The sequence below is a fragment of the Leptosomus discolor genome, chromosome 1, assembly GCF_034619465.1.
Source record: "Leptosomus discolor isolate bLepDis1 chromosome 1, bLepDis1.hap2, whole genome shotgun sequence".
NCBI classification, from domain to species: domain Eukaryota; kingdom Metazoa; phylum Chordata; class Aves; order Leptosomiformes; family Leptosomidae; genus Leptosomus; species Leptosomus discolor.
The window spans coordinates 132,802,585-132,815,678 of NC_141391.1; positions in this window are offsets into that span (position 1 = coordinate 132,802,585).

The following is a 13,094-nucleotide window of genomic DNA, read 5'->3' on the forward strand; positions in this document are numbered from 1 at the left end:
TCCAAACCACAGAGGTCCTACTGAGATGGGAAAAATCATCATTTATGAGTATGTCAGGTTCCAGGGTTACTCCAGCGAATTCATCAGTAACATTGCCAGTCTAAAAGGTGTGGATTGGAATGACTGAATCTCCTCAGTGAAAGTAACTGGCCAGCCTTGCGTGGCTTATAAGCACTGCAACTATACAGGACAGTTACTGGTATTTGAGGAAGGAGAACATAGCTTTGATGGCAAACCGATGAATGATAAGATCACCTCTCTGCAGGTGATCACTGAAAATCTGCACAGTCCCCAGATTGCTGTCTATGAACATGCCCAATATCAAGGGGAGACCAGGATGATAAGAGAGGCAACCAGTCTGAGTAGGGGACACGACAGTGCCACTGTATCTTCTCACAAAGTCCAGAGAGGTGCCTGGCTGTTGTGTGAACACAGCGATGGAAGTGGTTGTCTTTACATTGTGCAAGAACACAAACATCTTCCAAATTACTAGGCAATCAAGTTCAGTGACAAGCTTTCATTTCTGCACCCCCTTCTCTCCAGCAAGAGCTGTAGCTGTTAGACTGCAAATCCTGCAATGCTGTGGGAAGGTGTTGCCCTAGCAAGAAACTTGAGACCTAGCTCTCTGTCTATGCTTGTATCGCTTTTTTCCCCTGTGTCACAGAAGCACAGAATAGGAGATCTCTCTTTCACACTACACTGCAGATCTGTATTTCTTGATCCTGCCTTGCACTGTTGTCCATCCCCGTAATCCCCACGAATGCAAGAACTATCATATTTGGTCAAATGAAAGAGACTCAAAGATAAGGGACATGCCAGGGGTGTGTAACTTATTGCACCTAGAGTTGGCATTCCAATGTCCTGTACCACATAATGTAAGAGCATTGCATGTTGCTTCTGTTGCTAGATGCATAAACAAAATATGAGTATATAACCAGCATCGCTTAATTCATCATTTTACAATGGTCTTGCTTTACCATAGCCTCTGCCATTTTTGTATTCCATTTTGTGTTGTTGCCATTAAAGAAGCTATTGAAAGCAACAATGTGTCTTTTTAATGTATTGTTTGTGGTTTAATATAGATAAATATTGTCCTTTCATGATGAGATATCTCTATGTATTTAGAGAATGGTTCACACAGTCACTTGTAAACATTTTTCATGGATCTTTCCTGAAAGGTTTTATATCCTTTCATTCTTACTTGTCAGTAACATTTGGTTCAGGCTTGACTCAACCAGATTTAAAATCTCTGTAAGCATGCTGGGTATTGCTGTGATCCTGGCCAAACTCTCACCTGAAGACTTTACTTAATTATCACAAGATTGATTATATCTCAAGGTTTTGATCATACTAAAGATATAGTCTTCTACTGCCCTAAATTATACAATTGAACAGAAACTTTTGATAAATTTTAATTGATTGCTTGGTTGATTGCAATACGAAACCTGTCTGACTTTTTTTTAAACCTTTGTTATCTTGATATGAGATGAGGTATCCTTTTGAAATTACAGTGTTTCAATCAGAATGGAAAATCCCCTTCTTTTAAAGTTACCTCCATTGTAATGGTGTTCTACCATTGTAACAGTCTCGAGAGCCACCACATGGTATGTTCTATCACAGGCCAGACTTACATGCTAGCTCAAGTAGCTCAGTGCCCTCCAACACACTAGGCAGTGCCATCACCGCTACAAGCATGTGAGGAATCCCAGTCCTTTAACAAATCCATGGGCATCACAGGCCACAAACTAGATCTTTCATAGGGCAAAGAGGTAAATGGAGGATGAAGATGCAAGCTGCAAGAAGTGGCAAGCTGCAGGAGAAGGGTTGCTAAAGCATCTGTAGTTCAGTGTTTCAACAATCCCCAGAGGAGCTTGGAGAATGACTTACCGTTCAGTGTTCCTTCAGGATTTTGACTCTGTATGTTTACTCTTTACCTCCAAAGCAGCGCATTAAAAGCTACATGACAGTCAACTTCAAAATAATTACATTTGGAATATGAACTATGCAAGGCTTCTTGCAGATGTGGAATCACTAGCTATTTCAAGAACTGTTTTGCCATCTGCAGGTTTATCTTATCAGCACAGAACTGCAGTTCTGCATTACCACTGTCTAACAGTAGCTGCACTCTTTGAGCCATGTATTGTGACAGCTGTCATGCAGCTCTGCATTGCAATGTTTATCTAGATCTGTGCTGAGTTCCTGTTTGCCACGATTTTCTTGTATTTATAGCCAAAAATGAAGCCCAGAAATTGCTGTGCTATCATCTCTGGGCTTTGTTCCCATTTTGAAATAAACACTGCAGGCTATGCTGACAAATCAGCCGCTTGTGTTCCTCTGCTAGGCTCGTGGGCAGACACAATGGTGCTAGCTCAGGCTCCATGTGGTTTTTTTGGGACAGTTCTTAGTGCTTTGTAGACAATTTCAGGTTTCCTTGATTCACCAAAGATCTTCTTTTAACGGGATTTCAAAATTCAAAGAACATGGAACATTCTCCTTACTGCAGGCCAAAATGTGGAAACACTAAGCACTCTCCAGATAAAGCCAGCTGTGCCTGAAGAAAGGAGACAGTGTATTGGGAGGGGGAAGGCAAACACTGCTATGTTGTGATGTGGGCTGTAGCAATGGTGGTACAGGGGGTACGTGGTACGCAGTGTTCTCAGCCTTCTCAATAAGGTAAATTAGACTGTGCAGAGCTCTGTATTGTCACCATTAGACTTCCTCCAGAAGGCCCAAGCACAGCATTTTGCTCAATATATAACAAAGCTGCAAAACACCAATGCACACTATGTTTTTGTTCCCTGTATTAATGCAACTCTCCACCTTCTGGAGTGGCAAATCAAGCAGCAAATGTCATCTTCTGCCCGAACCAATTTGTGGAAGAAATGATTTTGGAAGTCCTATTGAATAGCCTTGGTCATGTCTGAGGGATCTCTTTCATCATCTCAGCTAAATAACAACATTACATAGGTACTGTTAATAGGAAAGAGATTATTTAGGATGTCTCTAGTCATCTTTCCTAGGAAATACACTGAACGATATTTCCTTTGTGAAAAATGCCATTTCTTAAAGAAGGAGGTATTATTTTTTTTTTTCCTTGGCATATATAACTGAAAATTTATTTACAGCCAGGATGTCTCTGAATCAGATCATTGCTAGATCCGAGTTTGCTCTCCCTTTCTCTCGGGCAAAGAAAAGATTACATTAATTCCCAAAGTTGCTGCTACTCTGTGATTTTAACCAGCTCATATTCCTGTCTGTCTCTTGTTCTCCTGGTCACCAGTGAGGGCATTTTCTTTACTTTGGGGATGATGGGTCTAGTTGCTTTTGGGGTGCAGTGCGCTGCAGACTAGCAGGCAATGTCTACGCTGCTCAGCACTACCCTTGAAATCATATTCTCTGATCACCCTCACCCATCACCCTTGCAGCAGGCTTTAAGAGGTATCTCAGAAGGACACAACACCCTCACTGGCATTCCCTACTGTACTTCTCACATGATGTGCATCCCTGTACAAATGCTTAGGAAAAACTAGAGCATTGGCATCTCAAATCTGCCTGTCAACGCTGGGATAAACAGTCTCTGGGGGTCCGAAGCACTGTTAAACTGCGGATGATACTAATACAGAGTAAAAAACTGCTTCCAAAACAAGCAGTCACTAAAACACTTTCACAGAGGGGATTATTACTAATCCACAGAGAAATGCAAATGGACACTTGAACAGAATGCTGCATAAGGAAGGCTTGCAACCTGTGATATACCAAAAGATGTCTAGAGAAGAAGGCTTGAACACCATGGGTATAACTAAAAGATGATACGTAAACAGACTGAACTTTTCTCTGCTTGGTTAGAAATGTCTGCAGAACAAGTTCAGGCATCTTTGGGTAACCACAGAATATGAAATTTGAGCCTAAGGTTAGATCTCGTCTACCCAGAAACAGGGTGATGATTACACAGAATCACAGAATGGTAGGAGTTGGAAGGGACCTCTGGAGATCATCTAGTCCAACTCTCCCACCAAAGCAGGTCAGCCTAGAGCAGGTCACACAGGAATGCACCCAGACTGGTTTTGAATATCTCCAGGGAAGGAGACTCCACAACCTCCCTGGGCAGCCTGTTCCAGTGCTCTGCCACCCTCAGAGTAAAGAAGTTCCTCCTCATGTTCAAGTGGAACTTCCTGTGCCCCAGCTTGTGCCCATTGCCCCTTGTCCTGTCAATGGACACCACTGAAAAGAGCCTGGCCCCATCCTCTTGGCACCCATCCGTTAGATATTTATAAGCGTTGATAAGGTCTCCTCTCAGTCTTCTCTTCTCCAGGCTAAAGATACCCAGGTCTCTCCTCGTAGGAGAGATGCTCCAGCTCCCTAGTCATCTTAGTAGTCCTCAGATGGACGCTCTCCAGTAGTTCCCTTTCCCTCTTGAACTGGAGGGGCCCAGGACTGGACACAATACTCCAGGTGTGGCCTTACCAGGGCAGAGTAGAGTGGGAGGAGAACCTCCCTTGACCTGCTCACCACACTCTTAGTGCATCCCAGGATGCCATTGGCCTTCTGGGCCACAAGGGCACGTTGATGGCTCATGGGTAACTTTCTGTCCACCACAACTCCTGGGTCCTTCTCCGCAGAGCTGCTCTCCAGCAGGTTGACCCCCAGCCAGTACTGGTATGTGGGGTTATTCCTCCCCAAGTCCAGGCCCCTACACTTGCCCCTATTGAACCTCATTAAGTTCCTCTCTGCCCAGCTCTTAGCCTGTCCAGATCTCGCTGAATGGCAGCATGGCCTTCTGCTGTATCTGCCACTCCTCCCAGCTTCATGTTGTCAGCAATTTTTCTGAGGATACGCTCTGTCACTTCATCTAGGTCACTGATGAAAATATTGAATAAGACAGGCCCTAATACTGACCCCTGGGGAACATCACTAGTCACAGGCCTCCAGCTGGACTCAGCACCCTTGATCACAACCCTCTGAGCTCTGTCCTTCAGCCAGTTCTCAACCCACCTCACTGTCCACTCATTTATGCCACACTTCCTAAGATTACCTATAAGGATGTGATGGGAGACAGTGTCAAAGGCCTTACTAAGGTCAAGGTAGACCATATCCACTGCCCTCCCCTTATCTACCCAGCCAGCCATTTTATCATAGAAGGCTATCAGATTGGTCAAACACGATTCCTCCTTAGTGAATTCATGCTGACTAATCATGATAATCTTCTTTTCCTCCATGTGCTTAGAGACAACAGCCAGAATGATCTGTTCCATCACCTTTCCAGGAATTGAGGTGAGTCTGACTGGCCAGTAGTTTCCCGTGTCCTTCTTGCCCTTCTTGAATATTGGAGTTACATTGGCTATCCTCCAGTCCTCGGGCACCTCTCCTGTCCTCCACGACCTTTCAAAGACAATGGAGAACGGCTTTGCAATGGCATCCAACAGCTCCCTCAACACTTGTGGGTGCATCCCATCAGGGCCCATGGATTTGTGGGTGTCTAGTTTACCTAAAAGATCCCAATCCTCATGATGGCACCAGTCATGTAACCCAATCCTCCTTGACCAAGCGGTAGTCCTCCTTTCTTCTGACTTCTTCCTCTACTGCCAGAGGCAGGGATTCCTGAGGGCCAGCTTTAGTAGTAAAGACTGAGGCAAAGGTGGCATTGAACAACTCCACCTTCTCCATATCCTCTGTCACCAGGGTACCTGCCTTATTCAGCAATGGGCCCAACGTTTTTCTGGTCTTTCTTTACTGACAATGTATTTGAAGAAGCCCTTCTTATTGTTTTTGACACCTTTGGCTAGATTCAATTCCAAGTGGGCCTTAGCTTTCCTCATTGCATCCCTGCATTGTCTGGCAGAGTTTCTATATTCCTCCCAAGTGACTAGCCCCTTTTTCCACCTGTTTTAAATTTCTTTCTTCACTTTGAGTTTTTCCAGAAGCTCCTTTCTCATCCAAGCAGGCCTCCTTTGCCCGACTTCTTCCTCATAGGAATGCACCAATCCTGAGCTTGGAGAAAGCGCTGCTTGAATAGCAACTAGCTCTCTTGGGTCCATCTGCCTTCTAGAAGTCCAGGGTTGCAATCCTACTTATTGCCCTGCTTCTTCCACGCCGGACCCTGAACTCCACCATCTTGTGGTCACTACAGACAAGGGTGCCCCCAGCCTTCTCTGACCAGTCCTTCTTTGTTTGTCAGTACGAGGTTGAGCAGCACCTCTCTCCTCATTGGTTCCTCCACCACCTGTGTCAAAAAGTTATTGTCAATGCTCTGTAGGAGCTTCTTGGGCTGTGGCTGCTTGGCTGTGTTGCTTTTCCAGCAAATATCAGGGCAGTTGAAGTCCCCCATGAGAACCAGGGCCTGTAATTGTGAGGCTAATTTCAGCTGGCTGTAGAAGGCCTCATCAATTTCCTCCTCCTGGTCAGGTGGCCTGTAGTAAGCACCTACAATAGTATCACCCATATTAGCTTGCCCCTTAAGTCTCACCCGTAAGCTCTCAACTTGTTCCTTCTCCTCCCCAAGGCAAAGCTTGATATATTTCAGACCCTTTTTCACATAGAGGGCAACTTCCCCACCTCACCTGGTTGGCCTGTCTTTCCTGAAGTGCACATAGCCATCCATGACAATATTCTAGTCATGTGAGCTATGCCACCATGTCTCCGTTATTGCATGGCCCTGCAACCGCCCACATATCTCTAACTCTTTGTTTCCCATGCTGCATGCATTGGTGTACAGGCATTTTAGGGAGGTAATTGAGCACACAGGTTTCCCTGGAGTGATGAAGGAGGATCTACCATAGCTATATGTGCCCTTGAGGCAGCTGGCCTTCTGGTTTTCTTCAGGAGAGGAAACTAAGGAACACTTGTTGCTGCTCTGCTTGGCCTGGTCTATTCCCCAGTCTAATGCAATGGCATGGGCATTGCCACCCTGGACCCTGCTCCCAGCCACATTCAGTTTAAAGCCTTCCTTACCAAGTTCACCAGCCTTTTACCAAAGATACCCTTGCCTCTGCTATACAGGTGAATTCCATCCCTCCCTAATAGGTTAATGTCAAAGGATGCCCCATTGTCATAAAACCCAAAACCCTCATGATGGCACCAGTCATGTAACCAAGAGCTGATAATTCATTACCCGTTAATTTGTGCTGCCTCTTTTCCCCTAACCAGTAAAATGGAGGAAAAGATAACTTCAGTGCCCGAATTTTTCACTGTTGACCCTAGGACTTCGTAGTCTTCTTTGATTCTACACTGGTTGTGGCTTATTATATCATTCATGCCCACATGAAAGAGTAACAGTGGGCAGAAGTCCATGCTCTTGACAAGCTGTGGTACCTTCTCAGCTACATCTCAGATCTTAGCTCCCGGAAGGCAGCATACCTCCCGTGACTCTCTGTCAGGTCGTCAAATGGGCCCTTCAGTGCCTTTTAACAGAGTCACCCACTACAAGAACTTGTCGTTTCTTCTTCTGGTTCCCACTGTGTGCTGCTGGTATTGATTTCTTCTTTCAGTGTCCATTGTGCACTGCTGGTGCAGATTCTCCATGCAGGCCTTGCTCGTGGGTGTCTGTATCTGTTAAAGCTTCATAGTTGGGATTGGACTAGATGATCTTTAAAGGTCCCTTCCAGCCCAAACTATTGTGTGATTCTACGATTCTGGGACCCGTAAGTTTAGCAATACAGTGAACTTTGCCCTAGTTTCAGGTCAGGTTATCATAGTTTCGTATTATTATTTCCACATCTACAGTAGTTCCATTGCAACAAGCTAGTAATATACTTAGAAATTCTGTATATCTGCAAAAAGAGTCTCTAAAGCTCCAAGTATCAGCAAAATGAACATTTAAAATTTTGTGCTATCCATGGATGACTAAGGAGGAAATCTACTCTATACTAAGGCGTAAAGCTGTGTAGACTCAAGTATGTCTCTGGTAAACCTTTAAGATTGTTACAGCTAAAGCTGGAAGGCTTATGGTTGTGGTATTAAAGGATACAAGAATAATGCTTTTGTAGCTGTTTTTACAGCAAAAATATTGAGGGTTTTTTTAAAAACATGAACATATTTTTAAGGACTGGTTGACCAAGTCTATTTAGCCTGAAGGAGTTAACAAGAAGAGTTGAGAACAGTCTTCAAACACACAAAGAGGAAAGGAGTCTATTCTCTGTTTCCCCACTAGAGAGAATTATTGCTGGAAGAAGCTGTGGAGTTTTTAGAGATCTTACACGGATTTCACAAAATTTCCATCCTGTCATGAGCAGGGTCTTGAAGTAGAAAACCTTAGACTTCCCTTCTAGCTTATATGTTTCTATAACTCTATAAATCTCTTTTCAGCACGTCATAGACACAGCTACTCATGCACCAGAAAGGAGTGTAATCCTTTTGAATTCAAGAGCTAAATATTGGAATTTAAGTGAGGCACATAACGGGGCTGTAGGCTGGTGTTAGCACTGTAGCAGTAAATATTGTAAACTCCTAAGTTTTAAGAGGGATATGGATGGGGATGTGTTGGAAACTTTGTATCTGCTACTGCAGAGCTTTTTTTTTTGACCAAAGTGACAGAATATAAACAAATGCAAAAGTATCAGGTCGAAAAATCTAGCAAAGGATTATTGAAGGTTTTTCAGTAAGAGGAGGAGAAAGTAAAGGTGGTGATGGACTTTGACCCTTAAATGGAACCCTGTGGACTACATTTGATAAGACAGCAAGTGACAGCCTGTGGAGGAATTGGGAGGGAAGACTAATATCAGGGAAATGGACTTCATGAAGGCCAAACCAGTAATTTCCAAGTTATTGTACATATGACTTGAAATGATGATGAAACTTTTCTATTAAAATTGAACAAAGGATCAAATTTGCCACAGAATGACTAAGACTTTTTCATCTTTATTAGAATTACTGACAGAAAGATTTAGCCTGGAAGGGACATCTCTAGTCCAAGCCCTTGTTCACAGCAGAGTTACCTCCAAACATGATCAGGTTACTCAGGGCCTTCTCCAGGTGAATTCTGAACAGCTCTAAGGGTGGAGATCCCCCAGCTTCTCCAGCCTCTCTGGCAGGGCTGAATGACCCTTAGGGTGAGAATTTTTTTTCCTTATTTTCAGGCAGAGTTTCCCTGTTGCCAGTTAAGACCATTGCCAGTTGTCCTTTTGCTGTGCACCTCTGAGGCTGAACAGAACCAGGTCCCTCAGCCTCTCCTGATACATGGCCAGTTCCAGTCTTGCATAGTGGACTGTGCTGGGCTCTCGCCATTTTGTCACCATTTCTTTTGTAATGAGGCATCTGAAATGGATGTAGTATTCCATGTGTGGCCTTATCAGTGCAGAGAAGATGGGAATAAACTCTTCCTTTACTCTGCTGGCTACTCCTGTCCTCATTCTGTGCAGTATGCAGCTGGCCTTCTCCAACACACTGGCATAATTAGCTCATGGTCAACTTCTTGTCCACCAACAGGATGAAGTGAGAAAGAGAAGACTCGGAGACAACTAAAATTCTTTCATTTCTCTGTGGCTGCATATACTAAATACTATTAAGCTTGGGGTAGGGTTAAACCTTTACAGCAATAGTGAGTGCAACAGGTACTCTTCAAAATGAGTATAAAAAAGGAGTAAGTTGGGTAGAAAAGAGCAGAAACAAGAGAATCCTCTGCTCAGACACTACATAACAGTTGGACCTAGGTGGCCAAGATGCTTTTTTGTTTCCTCAGAGCACTCTGTGAACAGCTTAGATGTGTGACTCAAGTCTGCAAGTATGAGAGGGTAAGTGGTTGAAATCATTATGAAAGCAAGAAAGGCTGAGCAACCTCAATGTTGAGAGAAGCACATGAGATAACATCAGTGAAATCCTAGACCCCTTCTGCAATTTCAAATCCCAACAGAATTGATTTTCAATATTCTTATGCTTTTCTTGGGTTAGCAGCAACATGTTCTCCTAACTCATGACCCTACAGTGAAATTTCACTTAGAAGCTGCAATCATTAATGAGAAGGAAAGGGACAAAGAATGGCGAGATACAGTGCATACATACAGTGCATACCTGTTAGACCTCCAAGGATTTAAACAATTAATTGTTCTATGCAGTCAAATATTAGTAAAGCTACTGTATGCAAATAGAAATGTGGTAACTTTTCAAGAGAGGCATAGAAATTTGTTATGAGGCAATGCAACTGCTATTTTCTCTGATCCTTTCACAACACACAGGGTACATTTTCTTTCACTGATAGACAATTTTTCAGGAATTCTGAAAGCAGGGCTTGACCAGGAATTAAGTTGTGGATAGTACCTGTGATGTGTCCCAGATGTATTTCCTACCCTAAATGGGTCAGAAATCCAGAAGGCACTGGGGGGGGATGTGGGGGTAGGGGCACTTGGATGTTTTTCCTGAGGAGCTATCAAGAAAGAGAGAAGGAGAGAGAGATTTCTGTAACAGACTAGCCAATAAATTTGCTGTAAGTGTGCACATCCATAATGTGAGATAGTCAGCTGAGACCTGGTTTGCCTCAGTCAGGTTCAAATACTCAAGTGTGAATCAAATGTTCAGCTTCTCCCACTCAGGTGTAGGCAATCATGCATTTGACGTCAAGTATGTTCTTCCCCAGGGGAAGGTTTTCCTGGATGGTGTGGTATACAATCAGTTCCTGTCCTAGCCTCCTCTCTTAAACCCTGGGAATATGCTCACATTTAATATCATTAAGCTAAGGAGGTCATTCAGAGCAACTAGCATATTCTGCATTTCCCTCTGACCTATTGCATGCTGACTTTTCCATATAACCAGCTGAATGTTGCTCCTCTCAAGACCAGGTCCTCTGTCTTAAGACCCCTCTCGTTCATCAATATATGTCTGAACATGTTGTGGAAAAATATAGTTTCATTCCAACTGTCTCTTCTAACTCATGGGATCATTCAAGTTGTCAAATCTGACCTTGTTGTCAAAAATGTATTTGAGGTACTATTGCTTCAGTTATCATGCATCATGTATTCACCCGTTGAGCTGGGAACCAATATTGTTTGAGGAACTGGCTCCAGAAAACAAACTATTCCAAAGAACTTCATTTAGAAGAGGCTTTCTGAAAAGATCATTTGTTCAGCAAATGAATCAAAACAAAGTGGTGCAAGTACTTCACAAACGAATTTTTCAGCTTAACAAGAAGAAAATAATCTAAATACTGAAACTTTAGTTTAAAATGCTAGAGGACAGTAACAGGGGTCCAGCCATTTCAGTGTTGTGTTCTGTCCACGCTTTAGTCATTAAATAGTGAGGATGTGAAGACCTCATTATGCCTGCAGGTGGAACCTTAGCATTAAAACCAGCTCAGTGGCAAGGCAGCACTGCTTTTGATAAATTCTCTTTCAGTACCTGATTATTACCATCCTGCACATATAATACAAAGTTAAGGTAAGTGGGTATGCCGATTTGTCATCCAGTTTCCTGTCAGGCAGATCTGACCTTGAGCCTAATTTTTATATTTGGTGGTAAGCAACACCAGCCTGATTTGTTCTGTGCTTGGTTCTACCTGTGAAATATTAATTCTTTTTACCACCTTTCTGAGGACAGGTTATCTGCAGGGTGCTGTACAGGCTTAACAGGCTAGACAGGTTCAAGAGTTCCCCTGCTAAGATACCAATGGAGACACTCTTATAACTCACCCAAGGTAACCCTGCAGGCTAGGGAGCATACACGATTTGGGAATCTGGCCTCAGTGGTGTTGATGAATTTGCTTCTACATGGCAGTGCAACATGGCATAAAAAACCTGCTCTGGAGCCTAAATTGATGTAATGTTGCCAGCGTAAGGCTGCACCTGAGTTAATTAGCCCTGTTGTAAATCAGCTTCTCCTAGCACAGTGACTGTGCTGTACTAACATGTATACATAACTCTGGGACCCAAGCTCGTATCTTTCTTTAGCACAGTGCTGTGCCCTATAGATGTAGCAGCTCATGGTGGCCCCTTGTCAGATGAACACAACAGTGTGCACAATGACTGGCCTTTGAGTGGGCAGGTGAACAGGGTGATTAGTGTGTGAATTGTCAGTTGGACTGAGGCAACAGACTGCACCTAAATCTTGCGTTAGACCTCTTAACCCCATTTGGATGTAAACCTAAGTGACGTGGGATCTTATCTGTCACTTTTCAAATACTGGATTTTTCAAATGCTAGTCTTAGTCAATCTTATTTTTTATTAGGGTTAGTGTTGAAATTTGTGGAAGTTTTGCACATATGCATGTTTTGCATGTAAGAGAGGGAACCTTTATCCTGGAAGAAGAAGGTGTTGAGGAAGACATCTGGAAAAAAATCTGGGTTTGAATATCATGGCTGAGATGTCTTTCCCCTGGTGGCTTATTACTAATGACTCTGACAGTTCGAGGAACTCCCTACATGTTCTTAACAACTATGGATGATTGACAGTTTTGAAGAGTATAAACCGGTGCACTTCCACCAAGCTAGTGTATTGCCACCTGGATCTTCCTTTTTGTTACTCCATAGACCAGCAGGCTGTCATCTGCTGCTAAAATAGTTCAGATATTTTAATCAATGATTCTTTAGCATAAAAAGGGTAGGTCACCCCTGGGCCAGAGTGCTGACACTGCTTCTTGCAGATTCACCCCCCTCTCTTGGCATACAGGATCATTACCCTTTTCGACCTGCCCTTTTCCAGCTCCATGGATATCACATTTTTGGTTGCATATTCACTAGGATACTTCTCATGCCCCTCAGATGGAGACTTGCAGCCCCCACATATTTACAACTGAAAGACATAGCCTGGAGGAGGTGATGGATTGCTTGTTAACCAAGTTTGCCTGACACCACTTGACAACAGGGCTGCCATCCAAAGGAATCTAGACAAGGTGGTGGAATGGCTGAAAGGATGCTCATGAAATTTTACATGAACAAATACAAAGTCCTGCATCTGGGAAGGAAGAACCCCTTGCAATAACACTGGCTGGGGACTGACTGTCTGAGGAGCAGCCCTGCTGAAAAAGAGCTGGTGGTATACCGACACTGACTCAAGTGGGTCTAATGAGTTTCTTTGCTTTGTCCTAGCACTCAGCAATTAATTTGTCCCTGCAGTTTCTCTCTCCTCAGTTTTCTGTTTTGGGCTTTTTGTTGCTACTCATTTTTTTGGGTGAAA